Below are 26,556 nucleotides of genomic sequence, written 5' to 3' on the forward strand. Positions count from 1 at the left end.
CTCCATCCGATCTCCTCCCAGCTGTCCTCAAGTGACGCCTTAAAACTTCTCACCAACTCGCTTAAAATCTCTTCATAAAGTTCCAACATTGTGAAAACGTCTCTCTCTTGTCCTGTGGTCGAATCTCACAGCGCTGCCGCCCGGTTGGTCCGTGTCCATAAGCTTTCAGAAAAGAGTATCTAGCGTTAGGCATGAATGAGCCTTTATATCTACCTGGTACGATTCCCTGTGAAATCACGTTTGCTGCATGCAGACGAGAGGAGCCTGTATGTGCTGTAGCTGTCTTAACAGGAAGGTTTTATTTTCAACGTTACATTTTGAAGCAAAGGCTCGAAGAGACACTGAGCATGAATCAAAACACGAGACAACTCAGTCCGTCATCAACAGATGGAGAGCAAAGCTCCTCTTGGATCGGTCGTCTCCCTGCTGGACAGGTATGTTAATATCTCCATCTTATTGTTTAAAACAAAGGTAATGCTTTGGCTAACGTTAGCTGAATGTAGCCAACAGTAGCTGCACTTGACCAACATGAACCACCAGGGATGCATATCAGTAGAATTAAAGTTGAAATATTGTTCTGTTGTGATGTTACATTTTTAAAACAGTCTTAAATATTGTTAAATTATACCTGGTGCAGATATTTGTTTTGCTTATTTGCCTGTGAGGTTGGAAACAGGCAATTAGCCTAGCTTAGCATGAAGACTGACAGCGAGTGGATCCAGCTGGTGAACTTTATGTACAAAGTTTTTAAAAAAAAAAACACATGAGAACATCTGCGATCAGATGATATCTTGTTTGTTTCATCAAAGTTAAAAGCATTTCATTACTGACTGCTTGTGCCGCGACTGAAGGAACGCGAAGGCCACGTCTTCATCGCTTTGACGTTGCCAGGCGACCGGCAGGCGCGCGGCACAGACCCGCGGGCAGATGTAAAACATGTTGTTAACGCGAGTAATGATCCCTGACAGGTAGTCCAGCATGTTCCACGGTCGTGATGGTGCGGAGCGCCGGGTTCAGATGTTTGTTGTAAACATCATGAAAAAAACTTTGCGAGGAAAACATCGAGCTGATCGAGAAAGAGTTCACAAGAATCTACTGAGTTTCTAAATGAGGAGAAAGATTGTTTTGTCACTCACTCTACAGTAAATTGATCTCTTTGTATCACCTTCGATTTGGTTGTGTGTCCTCTCCCATCCTCTCTCTCTCTCTCCCCCCTTCAGCCTCCCCTCAGTGTTACTTTAAGTCTTCCCCTTCCTCCTACTGACTCCTACTGAATTAATTTGGCAGCGCTCACTGAGCAGCCATTTATCTTATTTGTTGTTTACACAAATTACACCACCTCCTAGCTCTTTAGCTAAGTCTCATTGTTGCCGTCTTTACCCACGGTTAAAAAAGCTGGCACATTCATTTGGAACGGCAAACAACAGCTGCATCGAGGGAGATCGGTTTGGAGCGCCGCAGCTTCTGAACATTAATCAACACTTAACAGCCAATCAGAATCCAGAATTTGCTGTGACCGTGGCATAACAAGGCAAGGCATAGTTTGTTTGTTTTTTTAAAAAAAAAAAAAAAGATGATTGAAATCACACAAGGTGGTTTTGCAACTTCTTGTTAGCATTCCTGGAAATTTCTGTGAAATGATCATGAACATGTATCTGAGGTCAAAGTGAACTCAAGGCTGTTGTTGGACCATTTAGAGAACAGACCAGACGTTTGCTGGGCTCGTTCGAAAAGCTATAAACTGTCAGAAGCTCTGTGAGTGCTCCCGGCATTAATCTATAGGAGTAAGAACACGCTGAATTATTCAACTTTTTTTTCTTTTATGCAAGAAATAATAATAATAGCCTGCAGATGACAAGCTATTATATTTACACGCTCCAAGTTCATATTAGATAACAATGTCACTGAAACTGGACACTTAACACATGTTTTTCTGAGGAAATATTGTGAGAAACTGGGGCAAAAAACTTGTTATAGTTCTTTATTTCCTTTTGTTAAACAGACAAAGATAAATGCATCGGTGGGGAAACTTTTCAAAGAGCATAAAACTACATAAACTTGCAAAATGTCTGAGTGTATGGCTTAAAGAAACTGTAATAAACTGTGTATTACTGTCTTTGAAATCTCATTGGCTGCATGACACGTCAGTCATCTGTAGGCTGGCCTGTAAGTGGCTCAGGAGACAATCGTTCATTGGCTGTTGCAGGCTCTAGGGCGGGCATAGAAGTTTATATCTGTAAATTACATAAGGTGTCATCTCAGGATCACCTGTGTGGAGATAATGGCAGCTGCTGTGAAGTGAGAGTTGTTTCTTTTGTTCAGATGAAAGCTCTCAAAGTGTAATTTGTTATTTTTTTTCCACTGAAGGGGAATTATTTACATCAATACTTTCAATTCAGATAGTGATAATAAGTCATTTCTGCAGGGGAATCTGTGTTCAGCTGCAGTGTTTCCTCATGAAAGCACCTTTACACAGCACTCAATAGTGACTGAGGTCAAGGTTTACTGTACTATCTGTGAAAGGGAAGTGTCAGACAGCAAAGAAAATATCCATTGTACACCATAGTCGGTGTATCAACCTGCACTTTAACCCACAGTTACATCCATAAAAAGCCTGAAAATAAAAAGGTGTTTTCTGTATGTGGAACAGGAGCAACCTGTTTAAATCGGAGAGGCCTCGGTGCCGCAGAAGTCACTCGGTGTGATGTTTTTTAAAGCCGCCTGGTACAGTGAAGAGGTCCAGCCGTTGTTGATGAGTTGTGTTTGCGCGGGATGGAGTGCTTGCTCGCTCGCTCGCTCTCCACTGTGTAGGATAATGTTTGTATTTCACTTTCATGTTCAGAATTATCAGCGAGCGGTGCAGCTTCGAGGGCGCCGAGTGCTCTGCGGCGGCATCAGAAATGAGGATTATTACGACAAATAGTGAAATTCTGTGAAATCTACTGGACGCTTTTCTGTGGTGTAACTCTCGGAGGTGATACAGATGGACAAAAGAGATCAGCTCAGTTCAAGAAAAATGCTGCCTGGTGCTGCAGTGAGCGCAGATACGTAGGAACGACTGACAAAACGGGGCAAAAGATGAATTTTAATTGCCCGTCTTTAAACTGTTCTAACAATCTGAAAGGTTTCTGCGGCGTGGAAGCAGGTATTATTTTAAGCCCACGTAGCCTCGACTCTTTAGCCGAGCGCTGTCAGACGAGATGAGACGAGACGCGCTCACTGTCAGCGAACATTTGTTCACTTTTTGTGGCTAATTAACCGTATCGCTAAAGTTCACTCTGATCCCTGCTGGGCTCTGCTTTTGACAAAGATACTAAGCGAGTGAAAAGAGGGTCGGAGGCTTCGGGAGCGGTTTGGCTCACATCAGAACGAGGTTTGCAGCTGTCATGTGATGGACGGTCGTGTTAAATGTTGAACAGTGCGGATGATGAAACCGCGCGGCCGCAGCTACCGAGGAGAGGCCGATTTATGTTCGACATCCACCGACATCAGGCGTCCGTCAGATCTCAGGTGGCGTTTCAGACAAACCTTTGAGGCATTATACACAAATTACACTCCCTCAGAGTTTAAAGGGCAAAATAGAAACTTGAGCTGCAGCACAATTCAGTCTCATTACATCACTGAACAGTTGCTTCGGTCGACACCTGTGGCGCGTCGCGCCGAACGTGCCGCACAGACCGGAGAAGCAATCAAGCCGCGGCAGCCCTTGGATGTGTTGACGTAGAGGGCGACTTAAAAAAGGAGAGTTCGTGCGTGTTAATGCTTTCAAGAGCTAAAAACGAGTTGCCAAGAAGCTGTCAGTGAGTGGGCTCCCGTCAGGGAAAAAAAAAAAACAAAAAAGTGAGGTGTGGGTGTTGTGACATGCTTTGAGAGAGCTGTCAGGATGCGTCGTCCTTCAGGGGTAAAATTGTCAGACTGATCAACAATTTGTATAAATATCTAGACAAATGGATTCTATGGCAACATCTTCAGGGATGACGTACGGCATCTGGAAAATTAAATACTTTTGTTTCAAAATCTAATTAAAGAGTGAAGCCTATTATTACCTTTCTTGTTGATGTTATTAGAAAATGTCATGTCATGTTTTTAAAAGCAGAAGAATGTGAGCACAACTATATTAAGTATAGCTTGACATGGATTAAGATAAATACATAAGAATGAAAGTCACAAAACTTTAGTTTCATTTATTTTTCCTTATAACACCTCGTGAAGTAGATAAATAGTGCGTAAAAGTTGAGTCCTGTCCAGAGATTCTGTTGGGTTAAAGGTGCAATATGTAAAAAAAATGTAACTTTAAAACAGTTAAAAATATCTGGAATTATTAACAAAATGTGGTGATTTCATGACAGTTTAGCGTTCGTGTATTGTGTCGCAGAGGATTCAACTTAAGTCAACCAGCTAGCCCCAGCCTGTCCTGTCTCGTGACATCACTTTGTAACCTAAAAATGTTGTAAAAGTACCTGAAAATCACACCCGAGTAAAAATCAAAGTGCCGTTACTTGTTATCGAACCGGTCTTGGAGGCGTCCGTGTCTCAAACCTGAAAACTTCCTCCGCGACATCAAGACTCCCCCAGTTCACAGAGCGGCTAATCCAGACCGCTAACTGAGCTAACGGCAGCTACAGTCAGCAGCAGCTGTCGTTCACTCTGGTGGATTTGCTGCCTCGTTCTTGTCTGGGAGTGTTTGGAATGTTTCACCTTTCAGTCGACAAACAGACGCCGAGGACGAGGTGTGAACTCTCCTTTGTCGTGCATCACCTGTTAAGTTTCCTGTTTCCACCATGACGCACGGACAATTTACAACTTCAGCTTTTAACGTCTGTTCTGGACCAGCGGTGTTATTTTTCATAAATGTGTTGTGCAGTCTTACAAACATACCGCAATTATAATCAAATCATAATTATGATTGAACTTTGGTTTACTTTTTTCTGTGGATTTGCTTGCGTTTGATGCAGTGTGTGTTGCGCAGCGACCACCCTCGGCTTACCTCCGCGAGCTCGCAATTACTCAGACTAATGAAAGCACTTAGTCCTCTGATTCACAAAGCGATGATTGAGGAGTAGATTTAAAGATAAAAAAATAAAAAGGTGGAAGAAGAGGAGGAACGATGGCTGAGACGAGGAGCGAGCGAAAAGGTCTGTGATTGAGAGTAGAGACGGGAGAAAGGGGGAAAAGAAAAGAAATTCGAAGATAGAAGGATTAGTGTAAGCAGGTAGAGAGGTGGGTAGACTCTGAGAGATTAAGAGAGTGAGATAGACGGAGAGAGAGTGGGCTGTTGAATCAATGAGCGAGTCGATAGCGAGTGGGAGAGATTTGATGTGATGTGAGAGAAAAGATGGCGTGGAGGAAGAAAACGCCTCCCTGTTGTTTCGAAGCCCCCCCACCGAGGAAAATGGCCCGTGAGAAAATGAGAACCCACGTCAGTCCGCCAGTGATTGAAGAAACCCATTTCGTTCTGTCTTATCATCCGGAACAGGTACAGGTTCACAATAATTTGGTGGCAGTTATTTCTCCCAGGGATCCACTGGAAAAAAAATATAATCAACTAATAAAAATTAAAAAAAAAAGTATCATGTTTGATTTAAGAAATTTGAAGACGCACGCACGATAAAAACCCTTAATCGCAGCAGGAGATTCATTTTGGTGGTTAGTTTGATGACACGCCGGCAGAAAGATTGGACGGACGGGATGTAGAAAATAAATAAAGAATGAGGTTGCCTGAGGTTATTACATCTGACAAGTAATAATTATAGAGAACACCTTTAAAAGAAAGCAACAGCATCAAGAGGACTGGAGGGGAAAAAAAAAAGTGTGAAGCTGATTTTTAAATGTTCTTCCAGCCCGGGAGGTGAAAATAAGTAACAGCTGAGAGCCTCTTCGCTCCGTGTGAAGACTATTCATCGAGCAGAAAACCACGGCTGTCTGAAAACCAGTGGCTTTACTTGATATTCCAAAGGTAATTTTTGACACATTTCTGAAAGGCAAAGTTTCACAAGGTCACACATTCACAGATTAGTAAAACGATCCGACTCTCTAAAGAACTGGTTATAACATCTCCAAACTATGAATGTAAAACACTCTGTAACTGTTGCTGCTTTTGGGCTGAAAGTTCTTGATGGTATGTAGGAACGCAGCAAAGTCCTCAAGGCATAAAGGACTCGCTGAAAAAAGTTCTGGTGCCGGACACGACTTCCTCAGACGTCCTGTGTCCGTGTCTCAACACACCTCTCACCTGTATCACTTAACTCTACTCCTTCCCTCTGGGGTGGGGTGCCCCGATGCATGATGGGATCGAGGGGTTTGGACCACATCGCCCTCCAAATGGAGGTAATCCTCAAACTGAGAGTTATGAGAACTTTCTCACTGTGGTCCTTTTCTTTATAAAAAAAAAAAAAACCTGAAACAATCATGTGCTGAAGTCTCACTAGCTAACTGTTTGGCTAGCTAACACTGCGCCGTTATTACGTATTCCGATGTTGCATTCTCCCACTTTGATGGCGTACCTGATTTGATGACCTGGTTACAGCCTGAAGTTGTGAATCAGTTGCCAGCGTCCAGTCTTTTCTGTCTCCGTCAGATAAGCCAAGTGGCATTCTGATAATTGCTGGATTTCACGTGTGACACGAGAGAAACGACCGCAGCTCTTTCATACGGGGAGATTTCACCCACCACTACTCTACTCTACTTTCTTCTCAGGGGTAAGTAATCATTTGAAAACAAGGGCTGAGGGTAAAACTTTGATACTGGGTCTTACATCTCTTCAAAAGATGATCAAAGATGTTCACTTGTTATTCCCTTTAATGATGTGGCTGATGGGAGTGTTTCTTCTTCTTGCCACAACAGTCGTCAATACGTTGGTCTGAAAGCCGGAATTAGCTGTGAGCGTTCGCGACAAGCACTACGTTTGTTGCGTTGTTTGGCTGTTTCAGGTTTCAACAGTGCAAACATTAGTTATTCGGTCTTTAATGATGATCCATCTAGTTTCAAAGTTCAGGGTGTGACGGCACCGGGCTGCGCTTTGAACTCCACCGGCGGGAGTTCAGAAAGCGATCTCCATCACTTTGATCCGCTGAGCGTCTCGTTGCTTCATCGGTAAACAGAGCAATTGTTTTCTTCGTTTAATGTTAAATGGAGGAAATTGGTGCGCAGCGCTGAAGAGATAATCATGACTCTGAACCATCTGTGTGAAGCATTTTGGACTCGAGGATCGCGGATAAACAACAGGCTGCCTGCTGCTCTTTAAAAATGCCAAATGTAAGTAAGTAAGTAACATTTAATCAGAAACACGTCTGATTTCACCTGTTTGCTTGTTTCTGATGAGGCAGCCGAGGCTTCAGCAAATTAACTAAAACCTTGACAATTCGACAGCTTTAGGAAAAAAAGGAAAAGAAAAAGGTGCTCCGGGGGATTTAGTCTGAATTAATTTGAGTGAATTACATGTAAGAGCTTATTTGTTGGAGCTTGATATGTTCAGTAAGTGACAGCCCGAGTCTTTAGAGAGGATTTTGCTATTTTTCCTTCCACGAAGATGAGGAGGAGCGACTAATGACACATGCTGGAAGATAATGCAGTCACCTCTTATAAGGCTAAACGTACATGTCTCGGTTTTAAATCGGAGCCTTGTGGTTATTCAGAGAGACGAAGGAAGACGTGTCTCGTTATGTAACGTGCATCTCTTCATCTCCACAGCAGGATTTCAGCAGTGGCTGCTGGTCTGTTCAGTCATCCGACGCAACTTAATTGACTTAAACTTAATTGACGGCAACAACAGCTGACAGCCGCGCTAACAGCTCTCTGAGGCTAACATCAGCGTGCTGGTGTTTAGCAGGTTTACCATCATAGCTCCGTGTGTTGGCATGCTAATGTGATAATTAGCACGCGATGATGTTCTGCAAGTATTTAGGCAAAAAGAAAGAAAGTTTTCCTGAGTGGCAGATGAGCGCAGCAGTCCACTCTGTCATCAGCTGTGTTGCAATCGAGATATTTCGATGCACATTTTGAAGAATCGCGCAAAAGAAGAGATTAATGGAGACACTTTCTTTTGATTCAACCTGCAAAATTGTCGTACATGACCTTGAGAGAACGAGCTCTTTTTTCAAAAAAGTGCTGAACCTTTTTGAAACAAGAATCACACGACAGCTGATCAGCTGTTTCAGTCTGAGAGCAGAAGAAGAAGAAGAAGAAGATCGGTCTGCTGTCAGTAACTTCCTTTTGACATTTAACCCAGTCGCAAGCCCACAAATTTGGACGGACAGAGATGGTCCGACTTTCCTGCAATACACCCAGTTTTGATGTCTGTAGGTGTCTGTTTGGCAGCCTTGTTGGCTTGTAAGAGCACCATCACCTTCCACTCGACCTCCAGCAGCAGGTGGCTGATAAGCAAATACTGTGAACATGATGTGCCACATTTGGCACACATGTAAACCTTGGACAGAGCTGCGGTTTGAAGCCAACACAACCTTCATAGATGGCCAATGTGACCAGTTGTGTTGCTTTTATTGGCTTTTTTTGGAACTGTGAATAAAACATGATCTCGATAATTACAGTCATGTGCAAGGAAGCTTATATTTGCATCTTCTGAAGAAACTGTAGAGTCTCTTCTCTCCAAATTAGTTCATATTTCTCTTTTCTTTTTCGTGACATTTCATACGTTTTCTCACAGCGATTGATTTGTCACATCATTCCGTGTGAGGATGGTGCCATGACAGGTTATTTCCACTGTTTTTAACCACTTTCAGATTTTAATTAGAGGAGTGATTAATTAAAAAAGAAAAACACTTAGCAGATAATATTCATGAGCTGACTCTTGAACCTCACAGAGGACGCAGCTGTAGGTGAGCACGGCCGCTCATTTGTCTTCCTTATAAAGATGTTTATAGAATAAAGAAGGTTATTGTGAAGTCCAGTCCGCGCCGACGCTTCACAGCCTGCTGAAGTGGCATCAGCTGTAGTGTTTGCACTTGATGGCTGACATTTTCTCTCTCTCTCTCTCTCTCTCTCAGCGCTGATGGCAGAAATGAGAAAATGCTGCAGTCAGAAACAACAGCCGCTCCCCGGCAGCGATGCTATCACCGCAGGCAGCATCAGAGAGCTCCCCAGGTAGAGGACAGTCTTTATCAGGTGGAGCACAGTCTTTATCTGAAAGTTAAAAAGTCCTCCTCCGAGCCGTCTCTTCCCCGGCTTCCTCATTTCCCGCCTCCTGAAACGGCAGCTAAAAGTGAAGATGGAGCGTGGACTCCGCCGTGATTTGTAAAATTGACTCTCATTTGAGGGAGGCAAAGCACTCTGAATTATAGCTGTGTGTGTGTGTGTGTGTGTGTGTGTGTGTGTGTGTGTGTCTGTTTGTGTGTGTGTGTGTGTGTGTAATCACAGACGGGGAGGCTGCTGTGCTTTTTCTCTCTGACAAATCCAGGTAGATTAGTTCTGTCTCTCTCAGCAGGGACGACATGTGAAGTCATTACGTGCAGAAAACCTCTCAGATGCCATAACACACACACACACACACACACACACACACACACACATCCACACACACACAGATAAGCACACACACACACACACACTGGCAGAAACCATCATGTTGACATTCACCTTCTCATATAATTTTCATTTTCCTGAACTCAGATATACTCTCCCCGACCGCATCTACGTACACTTGCTCACACACTCCCACACTCCTAACAGCATTCACGCACACACTTAATACGCGCGCACACACACACACACACACACACACACACACACACACACACACACACACACACACCCCATAGTTGATAAGCAAATCTGGTTGTGTCTCTTCTGCAGGAACAATTTGACTAAAGAAAAGCACCATAATGGACCCAAACACAGCAGACATTATTGACTGTGTGTATTCCTGTGTGTGTGTGTGTGTGTGTGTGTGTGTGTGTGTGTGTGTGTGTGTTTACCAGTCACTCCTCTCAGCAGCAGCTGCCCGTGGTAACACTGCCCCCCGGTGTCAGAGTTGAGGAAGTTGCAGCTGGGAGGCTGCTGCCACCCCGAGGCTCCTCATATCTAATTATGCTGTCGAATCAAATTTGTTTAAAGTTTATATTACACTGTGGTGTCGTGATGTACAAGCAGTGGGAGGAATTAAGAGAACAAATAAAAGAAAGAGAGAGATTAACGAATATAATGATCATAAATCAATCCAAAGAAAAAAATAGAGACAGAAGCAAAACTGTCGCAGCGTGTTAATGATCAGAAGTTAGACGTGTTAATTAGATCTAATCACCATCAAGAACACAACAAGCCTGACAAAAGTTAGAATACTAATAAATTGTTATTAAAGATGAACAGAAAGGTAGAGCTATGAAAAATATGACTATATGAAAAATAGTATTAGAAAGCGCGCTGCCTCTTTCTTTCACTCACTTTGTTTTCTAAACAAATACACAAGGCGCAAGTTCTTATACCGCTTTTGTCCACAGGAGGCGCCAGAATCAACGAAGACTTGAGTTACCTGTAGACACTTTAAGGATATTTCCACCAGCCTTGACTTTACTCTGTGTGTTTACTGCATATTAGCAAATGTAGCAATGCTAACAGGCGTAACTCAGATTGACCACAATGTCTGCTAGACATTAGCGTGTTAGCATCGTCATTGTGAGCGTGTTAGCATGCTGATATTAGCATTAAAGCAATACCTAAACACTTCCTCACAACCACTGACAAGGTTTTCGATTTTTAGTCTTGTTTAAAGTCAGTCAGACGCTAACGATTCTTTTAATCGTTGACCACTCTGTCCATCATTTTCTCATTTAATAGATTCCCCAAAGTGATCAGCGATTCCCAGAGACCAAGATGACGTCCTCAGATGTCTTGTTCTCAATTCAGTTTACTGTCATGGAGGAGTAAAGAAACCAGGAAATCAGAGGATATTTCAGGTATTTCTTTAAAAAAATCACTCAAATCAGTGATGAAAATAGTTGCTGATTAATTGAATTGTTGACTAATAACTGATTAATAGCCGCAGCTAGTTAAAACCTTGTATTGTTGTGAATTTATCCTGTTCTACAAACACTGTCTGGCAGTACGTGAAATACTCCCGCGGACGTACGTATGGATCCTGACGTCCTTTATTATTGCAAAGCTCTGCACCTCTGACGGCGTGTTGAAAGAGGCAAAGTTTGAATCTGACTTCAGAGTGCCTGTCGTTAAACTTTCACCGGCATGTGACCCCCAGCGACATGATTAACTAACCGCATCTCCAAACACACTTTCATCCTGCTGTCCTGAAGATCCAAACATCAAGAAGAATAACTAAAACCTCATCATTACATCATAAACTCCGACCATTAAGCAGTAATGCCTTCCATAAATTAAATTGTCTGGCGGGCTGCACATCGAACAAACACCGCACATCCTTACGCGCACGCTGACACGCAGAGTTTACTGATGGCTCTGTCCTCGCCGAGGCTTTACTGCACAGTCATTTCTGACGTCTTAGAGCCATTACGGTCTCTTGATGCCTCCGCATTTGCTAATTTCATCGGGTTAATTGCGCTCGCCGTTTCTTCTTCTCCCTTCTTCTCCATAGCTCAGGGTTTAAGTCATTAACGCGGCGACAGTAATTCACATTCTGTCTGCTCACTTGAGCCGTTACTCAGCTGTAAACCAATCAGTCAGCTGTGTTCAGATGAGAGGGAAAATGACTGTATATTTCATGGATTAGATTTTCTGCCTGAAACAGTTGCTTTAATGACTCTCTCGGGTGGCGGAGGGAATCATTCACAATCTGTGTCAGGGTTCGAGGAACATTTATATCGGTTAATCTGGCTTTGAATGAAATAATCGCATTGTGAGACGTAATTTAGGTCGCAGCTTTAATGCATGCAGGAAGTTTCTTAGTCACAACTCTTCATAATCGGCGACACGATGTATTCGCTGTAAACTTGCTGCACGGAGGACGGCGCTCTCCATTCAGAGGATTAAAATGTTTGTCGAACCGAAAGAGGAATACGTCTGCAGCTGTACGGCACTTAACCTGATTTTGTGTTGTTACTGCGTTGGCACACTTACTGTTGTCTGGGAATATTTGGGGAGATAAGCATCTTTGCTTTCTTTCATGACAGTCAAATGAGAATATTGATACCCGTTTGTTGCGTGAGAGTGGTATCGATCTCCTCATCCGACTCTTAGATGGATCACCGTCTTTAAGAACTCGGAGCTGAAAGAGGAACACAACCGCAATTACACATCAGTTGAGCTCACTTTGCGTTGTCCAAATGGGTTATATTGTCTATCTTTGAATGGAAAAAAAACATTTATCCATTTTCAGCTTCACACTTTGATATTTGGTGTCTACTAGAAAGTGTTTACTTTCCTTAATGTTCAAAAAGCACATTATTTCCTCATACATTGAGCGTCTCTGTTCACCCTCTGATTGGATGCTCTGTTTTAGCTCCTGTCTGGGCTCTGATTGGTCAGCTCTCACAGGCCTGAGCAGGCTCCACCCACCTGGTGTCTGCACCTGCTCTGTCAGTGTTTTCACGGTCATGGCTCAGGAACAGCGACTTGGCACGGCACTAATTCTGGTTATCTCAAAACCAAAACCGATCTGCTCAGCATGAAGATTTAACTGATAAGTCCCATTAGCCTCCGCCTCATTCTGTTTGTATGAATAGTTTATCGACCGATCAGGCTGAGAACTCAGACTTATCTTGCTGGAATCTGCTGCTGCACCGAAGGACATGAAGTCCTCGAGAGCAGCCGCGAGACATTTACTACACAGGAAGACGTTTGAGACCGGAGCAGTGGAGATGCATCTTCAGCAGTATCATTTCATTTTCCGACTGCTTAATTGCCTCGTTGCAAAGAGTTCGATGAGAAGATTCGTACAACTCTCATATCTGCGTGAGTGAAGCTGCAGGCAGCATAAAAACTCAAAGCGCTTTAACAGTTGGTCCAAAGGTTTTAAAGGAATCTGCCCACCGGCACCTCTAAAGCTCACTAATTAACACATTACATCTTTTTCCTTAATACAGAAATATAAAATCAGACTTAAGTGCAGATTGTATTGCCATTATTGAACAGAGCTGTTTCACTTTCTATGCTAAGCTAAACTAACCAGCTGTTGAACGTAGATCCATATTTAACAGACACATATGAAAGTGATGTCAATGTTCTCTAATGCGACGCAAGAAAATGAGGATCCCTGTTTGTCTGTTCCCTTAGATACGAAGTGTGTGTTAATCTTTATATTTAGAACGTAGAGAAACTAAGGATTACCAGTATGTGTATCTTTATTTTCTGAGCCAATATTCAGATTAATCCATTTATTCACTTGATTTCTAATGGAAAGTGAGTGAAGTGAAGTTTGTGGCTACAGTAGGGTCAAATTAAAACGTTTGATTCTGAATACATTTTAGATTTGAAATTCTCCAGTTAAAATGGAATATTATCATGTACATGTGAATTTTCCTGCAATGGCGGCTCGGCGGGTAGAGCAGGTCGGCTGGTGATTGGAAGGTTGCTGGTTCAAATCCCAGCTCTGGGCTGAGCTGAGATGCATGTTGAGGTGTCCTTGAGCAAGATACTGAGCCACAAATTGCTCCAAATTGCATGGCGGCCTCTGCCATCAGTGAGGGTCTTGCGATGAGCTGGGACAAAGCGGTTACAGACAATGGATGGATGGATGGATGGAAGTTTCCTGCCTCACACAAATCTCTGAGGTGTTGTTCCAGCAGTCCTCCAGCAGAGGGAGCAGTAACCTACAGAGTAGATACTGTAGCTGAGACGGAGACAGTGAGAGGAGGATGGAGAGAGCTGGAGGAGGAGGAGGTTAAAGATCATGAGGAAGGGGAGGAAACCCGGGCGAGCACCTTCACACCTCATCACACTGAATTATAATGCCTCCTCAGGTACGCCTGAAGGTCACACACACACACACACACACACACACACACACACACACCATCAGGGAGGACCAGAGGGACTCTCCTCCTCCTCCTCCTCCTCCTCCTGTGTCTTGTCCCTGACTATCACTCCACAGACGCCTACAGAGTAATATTGACTGAACGCCGCTGAACTCTCAGCGTCTCCGTCGTAATACGAGCAGTAACACGAGCTGGAGTGTTAGATGAAATTCCGTCATGCCGCCCGACGTCTTCCTGCAGAGCGGTGGCTCCACCTCGTGATGTAAGACATTATGCAACACGTTCAGCTGGCATTGTTGCAGGCAGAAGGCTCACTTGGGGATTCGAGCTTTAATGCTCACCAAGGCCAATTCGATTTTTAGTGTCTCTCAGATCGGTCCTCAAAATGGCTTTTAATTATTACGTTTGTCGAAGCTGAGGGTTTAAAACAAGCAGCCGGCACTGTAACAAGAATAAGTGCATCGGCGGTCATTAAAATCAGCTGTATAAACTGAATGTTGGGTCCATTTAATTATCTGCAAGTACGCCGTTTCTCAGTGCCTCGTTTAAGGGTCTCAGGAAAGGTTTATTACTAATTACAGCGTTGAGAAACAGCCGGTCGGACTCCGGCCGCACCGCAGCGAGAGAACACTTGTTCTGATCGTTCATCTTGTTTGAGTCGGCATCTCATAAATGATCGTTCAAACAAGCTAAAGTGTGGTAGTGCTCGGAGACGAAGCTGTATGATTCAGCCCAGGGTTTATTTCTTTATATAAAGTTTTCACATCCTAAGGTTTTTTTTTTTTCTGGGTTCTCTCCTTTTACGTGCTTCCTTCTAAACAGAAAAGATGATCTGTTCTAACGTGTCATCAGCCTTTCTGTGATGATCTTGGCTTTTTGAAAAACCCAAATGATTATCTTCAGAGGGACTGCCAGCCAGTGTTGTTATGTTTCCAATCACAGGTAGCAAGATTGTACCAGACACCCTCATCCGGCCCACATACGGCCCAGGCTCGGGCCAGCTAAGGCCTGCTCCAAATAGGAGCCGACCGCCCAGGTGTCATCAGTCCACACGGTATGAGAGCCGGATGAACGTGTCTGGTGTGGACGGTACCTGGGCCACAACTTAACTTTGTCAGGTGTTAATATGTCTGTCTGCCTGTCCTTGTCCACTTGATAGTGTCATAACATGCAATAGATAGTCAGGTAACTTTGTAGCTGAGAAGCTGTTGGCTAAACAGCAGAACCAGGGAGGCAGGAATCAGTAAACAGGCCCCTGCCCGGAATTTATCTTGAGTCACGGATCTTGTCAGAGTTCCAATCATTCGCCTCCGCTCAACCATAGCTGTTATCCGTTTCACCTTGGCGCTGTCCTACCTGAGCATGATAATGTGATAATCACCGCTGAGCAGCCATGAGTGGAATGTGATCGTGTCGATGGGCGTCTCAGCTGGTGGGATCCCATCACGAGACGGCCTCTCTGCGCGTGCAGTGAACATTAGAGTCGTTATTGACCCTGAATCTCGTCCCTGTTACAAATCTCCAGTACGCCTGCACAAAAACAATGAGTAATTGTTCTCGTTTTCCAGAACAGCCACCAACAAGGTCCCCGTGAGTAACTCTGCCTGATGTCTCATCACACAGAAATCTGCGTCTTTATTCCTTAATAACAAAGAAAGACTCGACGGGCTGACGGAGGCTTCAAATGTCGTTTCAAGGAAGTAAAACAAACACCCTGTTTGATGGTGAAACATGACGTGACTTACACGGGTGAAGGAAGGTTCAGCTTACACTCGCTGCTTCTGTACTTGTGCTCATATGTCAGGCACATCAGTCAGCACTCGGCTGTAAATGACAAGACTGTGTGTGCCATTTCCATAAACAGTGACACTAAATCAGAAGTTTGCTTTCATCGCGCCGCGGCTCCTAAGTAAATATGGACTCTTCCTCCTCTCTGTCACACCTTCAGTCTCTTCCCTCCCTCCTTCACCTCTCCGTGGCGTGGCATCGATCACTGCCTCCCGCCTTCTGCTCATCCATTTATCCATGTGTGACACCTTATCGCTCCCCCTCCACTTTGTCCCTCAGATTTCTCTGAGCCGCCGTGTCAGCGGGCTGAATAATTGCATCTGAAGCAGCCGACAGCTGTTGGTTTTTCTTCAGCTTTCACTGCACCTCTGGGTCCAGATGAATCAGCTGACCAGACGCCACGCGGCTGTGTGCGGCCAGGAAGACGTCTCAGAGCAGAATACAACAAAGAAAAGAAGCTCTGATGGAGGAAATCGTGCTCTGGTGGCGGATGAATAAAGCACACTGTCATAATTCCTCACATTCTTTATCCATTCTGACCTCCAACTTCCTCCGAAAGAGACTACGAGGGCACAATTCTTCTGAATGGGGACAGTTTAATGTTCTAACGTTAGACACCTATTAATCTGAGATATGTGTGAGTTTAACAGCTGAACTCTCGGTTGATTTAACAGTGCGGTGTTAGTTTAGCTCCTCGCACAGTATAAAACAAGACGAGGTGGGACATTTCTGTCTTATGAACGTTCCCGCAGTTGTTCTTCAGCGCTCCGCTGCACACATCCGAGCAGACGCGCTCTGATTTCCAGGATTAGGAGACATAATATTAGTATGTGAGAGCACGCCTGCAGCTGCGAGGAGGAGAATTTGGATGCATGGTGAGACATCATCTGTGGGAAAAATGCGCCATCTTTAACTGCAGCAATCCCAAAAATTCTTCACCGTGTAACCTCTCAGCATCCTTCTCCTCCACTCCGTTTTTTTTTTTTCCACATCCACTTACATCTCCATCGACTTCATGCTGACACCCGCCTCTCTCTCTCTCCTCAGTCCCTAATCTAATCCTTTATCTCCTGTCACTGTCATCATTTGTCTCTCCTTTCTATCCATCTCCCTCCTCTGCCCACACTTAGGCGAAGGGGAAAATGGTGATAGTGATCTCCATGGAAACAGCCCAGCAACAGGCTGGACGCCGGCGACCAATCCAAGCCCGCTCCGGCTCGCGTGTCTCGTCCAATGGGAGATGGAGTTGGGGGGGGGTGGGTGGGTGTGCAGGGGGTTTGTGTGGCCCCGTCAAGGTGAATGCTCAGGGAGGCGTGATCAGGAGCGCTCACTTCCTGGTTGGACTGAGAATATCAGCATGCTGGTGCGGAAGAGAGACGAGTGTCAAGTGCAGAGCGAGTGTTTGATGATGAGAAAAATACATTTACACTAAAGATAAACTTACTTTTGAGCTGTGACTTTACTTATGTGACAAGAGTTACAACACTCACCAGTTTAAAGATGCCGTTCAGTCTGGCTCTGATCACATAACGGGGAAGCCGTCTGCAAAGGATTATGGGACATGTTGCACCCACTGACTCATCTTCAGATGGAGCTCCTAGTTTGCACTTTCCAAACTGTCAACATATCCATCATCAGAAAAGATATATAAACCAATAGAACTGCAATATTGTGAAGTTTTGTATGAGAATATTTTTCTATTTCATTAATATTTCCCAGAAAAATCAGCAAATCTGTTTATTGTGGACTCTGAAAAGTTACGTAGACGGTGATATTCAAGGATCAATAGACAACAAGACTTGAAGGTAACCAACAAGGGAAAGGGCAAAACTGATGTCTAATCAACATGAAACTTCGTCCAGGGATGAAATTGATCCAACATGTCATTACAGCTTGGGGTGATCGATGGGAAAAACTAATTATGCCATATTACATCACCACGGCTACGTTTAATACCATTGTACACATCTTAAACTTGTTCAAGTCAAATTTACGAGACATATCTTTACAGTTGAACTCATGCAAACAAAGGGAGCGGAGTCCCCCAGGGCTCGATTATAGGACATCCTGTCTTCTAAACCAACTGTCCTACAATAACTCAAATTAACCCATCTGTTTCACCAAATTCCCTGCAACAAATAACACAGTTACAGGGGTTAATCAAGATAAAAATTGTCGAAAACTAAAACTTTCTCTGCATGTAAACCAAGAAGACAGAAACACATATTTTTGTATTCATATTTAAATTTTGAAAGCATCATTACAGCAATCACACTGTCAACCACTGTAGGCCTCGTTTCCAACCTGACATCAATAACTGATTCGTGCCTCAATTCAAAGATTACTAAAATGCAGATAAATGTCTGTTACATTTGCAATTTAATAGGCTTTTTTATGTAGGTTTCCCAAAAAACCCTTTAGACAAACCCAGCTCACAGAGCGCTGCTGCCACAGCTTCATCAAGAGGCTAATGAGGATCAACACATTACAGAGCTCTCAGATCTCTGCTCTGCTTTTAGAAAAATGAAAGAAAAAAAAAGAAAATAGAAACTGTACATCTAGTTGCTGGTAAAACATCAAACACCCTGCAGTCTTCCCTGGAACTGTCTTGTTAAATGTTACCGGAGTCAACACGTAACACAGTGAATCAGCAAATTACTCATTGAGCTCCAGGTTGCTGGAACAAATTGCCTTCACACTGGCAAGTGACTGCAGCTATCTCCCAATCCAGTCTGGAGGTTTTTATGTTCACTGCGGCATTTTTCTCAAACCCTTTTTTTTTTTTATCCCACGCTTTATGTTAATTATGTTCTTCCTCGATTTTACTTTTTTATCTTCATGTATTTTCTGATTTCTTCTTTGCCTTTTTGAGCACTTCAAAAGAAAAGCCGGAGTATGAACCCTGCTGTAAACAAACTGAAAACCCTCCGGAGTCTGAGACGATGTTTTATATCAGTGCGGTCGACAAATGATGATCAAATCCACGTTTCATAAATACAGACGCCATCTGCTCTGGTTTATTTGGACCATTCCTGCAGATTTATGTGAAATGATCCTAAATGTCGATCCCCGTCCAGCCTGAAGTGAAATCAAAGCTGTTGTTTAATGATTTGGAGTGCAGACATGGTTTTGGGCTCTTCTGAAAGTTTATAATCTGAATTTTCTTCCCGAGCTGCCAGAAGCTCTGCTAGTGCTTCTATCATTAATCTATAGTTGCATGACCACACTGAATTATTTATTTAATTTTCTGTGTTTTTTAATGCAAAAATAAGTCTGCAGATGAATCGCAGTGGGTCCTCATTATATACAAGGTGCAAGGAGATTAAATATATATGTTTTGTTTTGTTTTTTTGTTTAATGAAATGGAAGTTCATAAATTCTGTAAGCATCAGTGTTGTAAACACAGAGTCCTGCTTTAGTCCTGCGCTTTTTGCTAGAAGACAGTCGAGTCAAACAGCTTGACCTGACATGTTGTAATGGAGACAGTCTCTTATTTCACATTTTTTGGTCCCATTTCCTTTTCCTGTGACCAGACATCAGCCAGGAGCAGCCGGATACCAAGCTGGACCAGCACGGAGCCTTATTCTGACTTTCATTGCCTTAGAATAATTGGCTGCTGGGCTTCATGGTTCTGAGATGGTCCAAGTTCAAATAAGATACAACCATATCAATGAAAATGATCGCAAGTAACTATTGAGGCACCTGGTCTTTTTTTTTTTCCTCACTGACACTAACTTTATGCACATTAAATATTCAAGAACAAGCACTCAGGTGGAAAAACAGCTCATTCAAATAGCAAAACACATTAAACTACATAAACTTGCATAATTTAATGGATTTAAAAATGTATATGAATTACATATTGCTGGATTTGATCTCGCACTGGCTCCAGGATATTCCAGTTCCACTGACACCACAACATACATAGGAGTTGTCGTGACGTTTTCTTCGCAGGGCCTGTTTTCTTTGTCCTGTCGTCTTGGATTATCCGCATTTGAGCAGAATTCCTCTAAATGTTCTCTTAAGTAAAGCGATGTGTTAAGAGGCTCAGGTGCCGCGCAGGCTGTTCTCCATTAAAGGAAGAGCACGCCCATTATCCCTCCTACCGAAAAAAGCCTTAAGTCCCCCCCTTCGTTACGTAACGCTGCAGACTCTAAAAGCATCAGGCGGTCACACACCCAGGAGACGTTTCTCTGTCAGCATCGTGTCATTCTGCTGCTGAGTTTCACTCAATTATTCATGAATTCAAAAGTAAATGACGTCATTGATCATATTCATACAGGATATAAACTGTATGGTACATTTTCTATCTTTTATGTACGTGTGTGTGTGTGTGTGTGACTATATGTGCACCCCCCCTCTCTCAGGCACAAGTGTGTTACTACCACGTTCGGTGCCAGCCGCCTCCCGATCACATGACCTGCCAAGTCAGGGTACGGTTGCTAGGCAACATCCTCCCTCCCTCCTTCAGTCCATCAAGGGTGATTGCGTGGGCGGAGGGGTTTGAGAGAGAGAGAGAGAGAGAGAGAGAGAGAGAGAGATTGAAGTGTATTTATAGAAGCTGTGGTAAAAAAGTGGGGGAATTACGTGTTGAGTCTAAAATTAAACACGCCATCTCCCCTCCTCTCTCTCTCTCTCTTTCTGTCTCTTCCTTTCTCCGTTTCTTTCTTCTTCGCTCACTCACTTGTTCTGGCAGATTCATTCATAGATGCAGCGAAGAGAGGGGTGAGATGACAAGGATGCATGAGGAGTGTGGGAGTGAGAAGAAGAAGAGGAAGAAGAAGAAGAAGAAGAAGAAGAACACGCCCCAGTTGTGAGATATTATCCAATCTATTGAGATGATTTGTTTTATAACCAAATATGAACAATTGCGTATCGTCCAGCTACACCTCCACACACGTTAATATGAAATATGTAAATGTTTTCACATAAATCCAGTGAACATCCACATGATATTAGAATACACTTCATTTTTATGGAGCCGTGGAGATTTGCTGCCTGTTGAAACGTCTCCAAAACACAAACCTTAAAGTCTTAAATCACAGACTCTCCATTAACGCTGCTGTCGAAGCTGCCGCCGCCGCCGCCACTGCTGCTCCAAAGTTAAATCACCCTGCAGCTTCCACATCCCATGAGTCCTGCGAGGGGAACCATTTTAGACGTGCTGTGGAGGAACTGGTGTTAAAATGGAGCGCCCATCGGACCGTGACCGCGGCTCTCCTGGAAATGGATGGACGGGCTGACAGGATGACGGGGTGGTGGGATGATGTAAAGATGTGTGGAGACAGAAGGAGAGAAGCACTAACAGGTGTGTGGACAAACAGAGAGATTGACTGAACAGTAAAGACAGAGAGGCCGACAGCTGGTGCTTTACATATACTTTAAAACGCTGCATCCATAAAGGAGGCCGACGTTGTTCCTCGTTCCTTTGTTGCTGTGCTTCAGTGAGGTCAGCACGTGTACTGGGGAGTTTTTGGAATCAATCCTCCAGCAGCTTAGTTTGTCTCTCTTGTTATATCATTATAAATGTCTCTTTGCGTCGTTCTAAAATATAGAAACTCAAATACTCATGACAAACATTCCCCAGTGATGCTACATACAGTGAAATGGTCAGACAGGGAAGCAAATGAAGGTTTCCAAATATCTCTGTTTCTGCCCATCCAGGCGTAAACACTGAAGAAGTTCACCTGGATAATTCCTTCAGGTCTGTTTCCATCTTAAACGCAAAAGGCATTGAGACAAAGCTTTGGTTTAAGAAATACCTGAGTGCATTTGGACCTAAAGACTAAACAGGCCTTATATGAAGGTAACACAATCTGGCACCAGCATCTCTTAAAGAAACACGTTCTCATACCAAGACAACAAATATGACTGTTCCCAAATCAACATGACGGTTGCAGCACTCCATGAGTTTGGTTATGTTTAAGAAACCAGAATGGTTTGGGTTAAAATAATTACAATACTACTATAGATACTTGCATACTTGTGTAACTAACTATACAAATGTACCTTACGTTACGTTACTTGACTGTCCCTCTCCTCCCTATACAGCCTTTTTCTTCTTTACACAACTTCTCCCAATTTCTTCCTTTGCATCCGTAGTAATCACTACAGCCACTAGAGGTCGCCGCCTAACGAGAAACATAAATACGAGTCGTAATTTTTCTGATGAGGATTTTCTTCACGGTTTACAGGTTTGTGGTGAGCTCATGAGTTAATCTCAGGCAGTCTAGAGAAGCTTTTCAGCGGGTCAGAGCGTTCATCCTCATTATCAAAATTACTGCACTTACTTCCCCTCGCTACTGTCTGCTAACACTAGTACGTTGTGCTGTTGTTTCACTGATGTACATTTGATTGTAAAGGTTTTTGCTGTGTCCGCTCACTGTATATCAACAGTCCGTGCCACACAAGATAAATGTGCAGGCATTACACAACGTGTCCCGGTGCTGCTCCCTTCCCATTACCCTGGAGGGGAGGTCCAGTAACCCCATCAGAGTGAGCAGTCGTGAGGGTAACAGAGGGGCCGAACAGGGGCTAACTCATCCCTCTTGTCTCTTTGTTTACCGGCAGCAAGAAACACTGCTGCTGAAACGTTGAACATGTGGATGAGGTGTTTGGAGAGATTATACTGTATCTGCAAAGCCACATGTTTGACTCATACTCATACTGAACTGTTGTATGGCTGATTTCTTGTAAAGATATTTATACTACCAAAAAAACAACAGCAGTTTAAGGAATATTTCTATGACACATGTCGACTAAACACCAATTTCTTTCTTCCAATCCCTGTTTGTTTATCCTGCACTTCCCCTTCCTGTCATCTAGACGGATTTCCTGGGATGATACAGTTCAGCAAATGTAAAATCTTATATAATCTAGTTTTGTGGTGGTTTCACAGTGTGTAACATAGAGGCACGTAGCCCACAAACACATTTAAGCATGTGACAGAAATGCTGTTATACTGTATCATAACCTGTTCAGCGTCACAGTTTCTCTCGGGGCCCCCCTGCTGAGCCTCGCGAGGCCCTGCAGTGGAAAATTGACCGATTTTATCTCAAGGTCTTATCAAATCTCCTGTTCTCCGCACCGCTGGAGCCGTAACATGATGAATGGCTGGTGATTTCCTCTACAAGGTCATTGTGACACCTCTAAATATCCCTGTGCGTGTGTGTGTGTGTGTTCCCAGGGATACTGAGATTGCATTTGTTTTGCGGGCCAAATGAAACATCAGCTTTATAGAAGATAAGGAGAAAGAGAGAGAGATGGATTTTCTGAGGCGGCTTCATCACTCAGGTGAGTAGCTGGACTCATCTGAAGGACTGTGGTGCGAAGAAAAGACAAAAGGCAGATGAACAAAAGCCAGACACCACTGCGATAACCCTCTGTACGATTAATTCATTGTAATTTGGAAAGACAGCGAACCTTTTAAATGATCCTTGTCGTAGAATCAAGCGTAAAAGTTTCTGTGGCCCGTTGGACCAGCTGTAAGATCCGTCTCAAGTCAGAGTGTGGATGTTTGGTTGCCCCACAAAATCCAAACTAACCATGATACTGTCTTTTACTACAGTGTTGTCTCTCATTTCCCTTGAAGTTGAAGTGTCCTTGGACAAGATACTGAACCCAAAACTGTTCCTGATGTGCTGGTCAGCACCTTGCATGGCAGCCGCCGCCATCAGTGTATGTATGATTTACTGTAAATCTGCTAAATGCCCTAAATGAAAGTGTTATCAACAAGGGAGGGAAATGATCTTTTATTCACCAACCATCAACAAAAAGATACATAAATAATGACAAAGTCTTTTTCGTCTTTTTCCCCCGAGCACATTATTCTGGGCTAATAAGACCCGACCCCTGTCCGAATGAATGTGGAGAGATGCATGTATAGACTCACCAGTCGAATCTGATACAAGCTGCTCAAAAAGCACAGCAACTTTACCCCCAAAATATCTAAAAATGTTTTCCTTCCGACAGGTTGTACCGCTGCTTTGCATGAGAACGGTTTCAGGACTCAGAATTCTTGATGATTCTTGATTCGCCTCACCAGAGCACTTGGACATGCAACGTTGGTTTGATGTCTTGGTGTCTGCAAAAACCCTTCCTGGATAATCTTGTGCATCGGCGTGACCTCCTCCTCCTCCTCCTCCTCCTCCTCCTCCTCCTCCTCCTTCTCCTCCATGTCTGTTGGAAGTCCATCTGCAGTCACATCAAACATCATGATTTCAGTATTATATTAAATCTGCACCTGAAAGTAACTCAGCTCTTCTTTGATCAACGCTTCAACTGCATGCATAATTCTTTTAGACACACTGAGTACTCATACAGTCTCAAATCCCCTCAGGTTTAATATCTCGAATGTCTTTATTATCATATCTTTAATGGCACAATGACAGCAGGTGCCTCATCTCTTATTCATGATCTATATCAGACCTGTCGCTCCCCTTTAGCTTCGTACCGCTAACCGGACGAGACCTGCGTCCTCTCTGGAGCTCACAGCCTTACTCACAGAACCGAGAGGACAACTTTATTTGACACCGCGACGTGTTTCCGTGACTCATCCAAAAGCTTTGATGGCTAGAAAGAAATATGCAATGAAAACAAATGGTGTCATCAGTGAGAGGCTGCATGTTTGTTTGAGAAGCGTAACATTCCTGCCTCTCGGCGATAGAAGTGTTTAAGGAGATGATCTCTGCAGTTCAGTCGAGTGTGTCGATGTTGCATCGTGAGTCATTCTCCCCGCCGCTTCTCTCTCCATCGCTCTCTCACCCCTTCCTCACCTCCATCCCTCCCTCCATCCTGTCCTGCCTCCCCTCACGCTGGGAATTATGCAACACTCTGCAGGGCTGTCAGGAGGGAAGAATGAAGGGAAAACTGTGTGTGGATGGATGGAGAAAGAAAGACAGATTAGAGTATATATGAGACGGAGAGACAGACTTGGTTTATACACCTCTGTCTCCCTCCTCCATTCATCATTCCCATCCTCTCACACACATCCTCCGTTCTTTCCCTCCTTTTCCATCAAGGTCGCTGACAAGGACGATCTAGCCACATTTTCCGGGCTGTGATTCGCTGTCACGGCGGAGCAGAGCCTTAAAGAGACAGCAGCCATCTTTGGCACAGCACCAGCACCAGCAGGGCGGTTAGGGGGGCGTGACGGTGTTGACAGCTCCAGCTTCACACTCATTGATTTTTCCCAAAATGCCTCCTCCTGAAATATTTATCACAGTTTAAAAAGAAAAGGCATTTGGAGTTGGCAGTGGAGGCTGTTTTTTGTTCCGTTTCAAGAGCAAGGTCGTGGTGACTTCCTGTCTGTCACTAGTTATTGTTCACTGCGTTTAGAGATAAAACACTTTAACGTGTAAAACTGCGGCCTCGCGTCATCTGATAAGAGTGACACTGTTAAGCGTGGCGGCTGAACGTAGCAGTGTTTTTAAATTCAGCAGCTGAGTGCAGAGACATTCCTTTATCATGCTTTTCGAGCTGTCTGTGTTAAAGGAAGGGACACAAAGGAGGGAAAAGCAGCCACAGGTCTACAAAGCTGCACATTTTGTTCCGAGTATCTGAAAAATGAGAGGCAGACACACCCGAAAGCTTCAGTGGAGCTTTAATGGTCATTTTGTCCTGCAGAGCGAACACGAGAACATTATAAATCCATCAGGGAGGCACAAAAAAAATCTCCCTTTATTCTAAGATCAACTATCGAATGACTCATCACATGCAGGATCTCCTACAAACATCTGTGGAAAGGAAACATGGAAACTAAAACCCTCATTAACCCTCAGAATAGTCTCATATATTTATGGATATAAAGGGTGGATTGAAGCACTTAAAGTTTATGGAAGCATGTTAGTAGCTACTAGTACCTGTAGCTTTAGCTGGGATGTATAAGCAGTGAGTTTGGTACTTATTCTCGTAAGAAAACAAAATAGATATATCATATTTCACACTTATTTTCCTCACTAATCAGAAAATACAACCTTCTGATTTCAAGTTTCTCTCTTTTAATGAACTAAGACAAGCAGCATTTCCTTGTTAATTCATCATGAAACACCCTTCATTCATACTCCAGGTTGTAAATCGCCTCCATACTTTGTCACCTGTCTTCAAACTGGCATCAGAGGCCGTGTTTAATCCCAGTCCAGTGTTCAGCTGTGTTCACCGTGATGCCAGATGATCAGCCCTGCTGACTGCAATGACTTCCTCCCTTATCCAAAGTTGAGGTGTGGGCAGAGTCCCACTCTCAGCTAATACTGTAGCGCCATTTATCTACTTGCTAACGACAGTTTATTTGCTACACCTTTAAAAGAGTAGCAGAAGTGGTGTATGCCTGTAGTGAGTTACAAAACACTTATTATCATCGTCTGGCGGGATGTAGTTTCTGATGTTTTTTTCTTGAAAAAAATAAATGATAAATCTAAATTCTTACATAGATGTATTGATATTGGTCTCAAACATGATGCTTCTGTTGCGATATGTTCATTGTCTTGTTTAATTTCTGCTCTATGATGGAAAGAGGCTGCATCGTGGAGAACAAATTACACGCCTGGATGAAATGAGTTAACAAAGAAACAGTATTAAACAAAGAAAATGACACGGTTTGACATATTTGATACAACCACGACTCTCCACTGCTTGTACTACCTTCCTGCTTTGTTCGCTGCGAGAAACACTCGTGGTGCAGCTACAGCTCGGACGTTGTTTCTATTATAACATCCGAGATCCGGCTGGAGCAGAAAGTGCACTAAGCGTAGGCGGAGGAGAAGGAAGCTGAGCTGTCGGCACACACACACACACACACACACACACACACACACACACACACACACACACACAACTACACGTGCACACACGCAAATACACAAATAGAAATTAT

At 43.6% G+C, this 26,556-nt stretch overlaps 1 long non-coding RNA gene across 2 annotated transcripts; it reads left to right on the plus strand.

Annotated features, from left to right (window-relative positions):
- The first annotated feature begins 22 nt into the window (after nt 1-22).
- Nucleotides 23-23,922, plus strand: LOC119016547. 2 transcript variants are annotated; one of them, XR_005074189.1, is made up of 9 exons: nt 5,857-5,956; nt 6,578-6,698; nt 9,003-9,099; nt 10,789-10,907; nt 20,383-20,499; nt 20,732-20,994; nt 22,873-22,979; nt 23,254-23,363; nt 23,658-23,922. It is a non-coding gene; the product is annotated as an uncharacterized LOC119016547 (long non-coding RNA). The 2 variants fall into 2 exon arrangements; XR_005074188.1 differs by lacking the exons at nt 5,857-5,956; nt 6,578-6,698 and adding an exon at nt 23-434.
- Nucleotides 23,923-26,556: the final 2,634 nt, after the last annotated feature.

Source organism: Acanthopagrus latus, chromosome 3 (genome assembly GCF_904848185.1).
Source record: "Acanthopagrus latus isolate v.2019 chromosome 3, fAcaLat1.1, whole genome shotgun sequence".
Taxonomy (NCBI): domain Eukaryota; kingdom Metazoa; phylum Chordata; class Actinopteri; order Spariformes; family Sparidae; genus Acanthopagrus; species Acanthopagrus latus.